Below are 1,450 nucleotides of genomic sequence, written 5' to 3'. Positions count from 1 at the left end.
TCCTGGAACTTATAATGATCGAGGTCAAAAATGTATTAAAAAGATAATACATGTTACTGAAACTGTCTATGACCATGGAATGGAATGCATGCATGCATTAAAAAAAAAATGTCACACAACTCACTTCACCGACTACGTATCTGCTCCTGAAAAAATGTGAAACGACTTTCAAGAAAAATTGTCACATTACATTCAAACAAGTCGTAAGTCTAAGCTCCTTTCAAACTCTATTAATTTTTGCAAACTTCATTTCTCTAGCCTCATAATCAAAAAGTCAAGAAATGTCGTACACCCATTATACAGAAATGTCAGGAAGACAATATTTGTTCTACTCATTACGAAACACTCTGCGAAACCTTATACAAGAACTATGAGACTCGAACAAGAAGAACCTGTTTGCAAAAAGATAGAAGAGGAACTCCGATGCAAATGTCACTCACCAACTCTTACATTCATGATAAGAAGGGGGAGGGGTATCAGTCCCTTCCTCTAAGGGAGGAATGCGAGATGTGGCCCGTCAAAAAAGTGTAAAATTGAGAAAAAGAAAGTCACCAAAGTTCATCCAAAAACAGAATGCAAAAATGTAGGCAGAAATATTTGTATTTCAAGCAATTGTACTCTTATATCCGTTCCTGGCCCGGAAGTTTGTCACGATGAAACACAAACTCAAGTACAAAGTATTCCTCAAGAAGAATGTGACCTTGAACCGCAAGAAAATTGTCGTGTAGAGACTTCCCTTGTTCCAAAGTAAGTTTGCAAGGATACTCATGATCCACTCTGGTTTTACATATTATGCATATTTTAATCTTTATTTCAGACTTACGCCCACGAAGAAATGTGTGAATGTCCCCAAGGAAATTTGTGTCAATACAAAGAAAAATCCAAGAGAAATAAAAAACCTATAGTTAAACATTGGTGCTATGATCCATATGAAGTTAAAAAGCTCATTTGTAGTCATAATATTTTATTTATTTAGTTACCATCTCCATAAGATGAGTTTATCTTTATTGTTATTGAAGAAATCTGTATACTGTATAATAGAACGATAGAGAATATATAGAACAACAAAGTTTTTCTTAAGGAGGCTGTTATGGCAAAAGTTCAGATCAGCTGTTGTTCGGAGATCTATGGTATCTTTATGTATATAGATTTATTTTTCTTTTGTGCTTTTGTGTGGGTGATACCCTGCATTGTCCGGTTTTATTAGGGATCTACGAACCGACAAAATTTACTTTAAAATATAGAAGATAACTCCTCAACAATTCCTTAGTGTTGTTTCTACTTTTCATGAGCACAATCACACGCAGTTACTTAATACTTAGATGTTCTCTTTTCAAGAATGAAATAATAATATCCCCATGCAACCGCATTTTGGCCTTCAGGCTGAAACCTATAATAATTATTGTTATTTAAGTCCTAGAACATGATAAGGACCATTGAAACTTTCAAC

General features: G+C 34.4%; 1 long non-coding RNA gene across 1 annotated transcript; it reads left to right on the top strand.

The window, feature by feature from the left end:
- Positions 1-523: 523 nt before the first annotated feature.
- On the top strand, positions 524-1,133 carry LOC121131456 (uncharacterized). The gene is made up of 2 exons (XR_005869063.2): positions 524-747; positions 818-1,133. It is a non-coding gene; the product is annotated as an uncharacterized lncRNA (long non-coding RNA).
- The last annotated feature ends 317 nt before the right edge of the window (positions 1,134-1,450 follow it).

The sequence above is a fragment of the Lepeophtheirus salmonis genome, unplaced genomic scaffold (genome assembly GCF_016086655.4).
Source record: "Lepeophtheirus salmonis unplaced genomic scaffold, UVic_Lsal_1.4 unplaced_contig_6677_pilon, whole genome shotgun sequence".
Lineage (NCBI taxonomy): Eukaryota > Metazoa > Arthropoda > Copepoda > Siphonostomatoida > Caligidae > Lepeophtheirus > Lepeophtheirus salmonis.
This window is presented reverse-complemented; position numbering and strand designations above follow the sequence as displayed.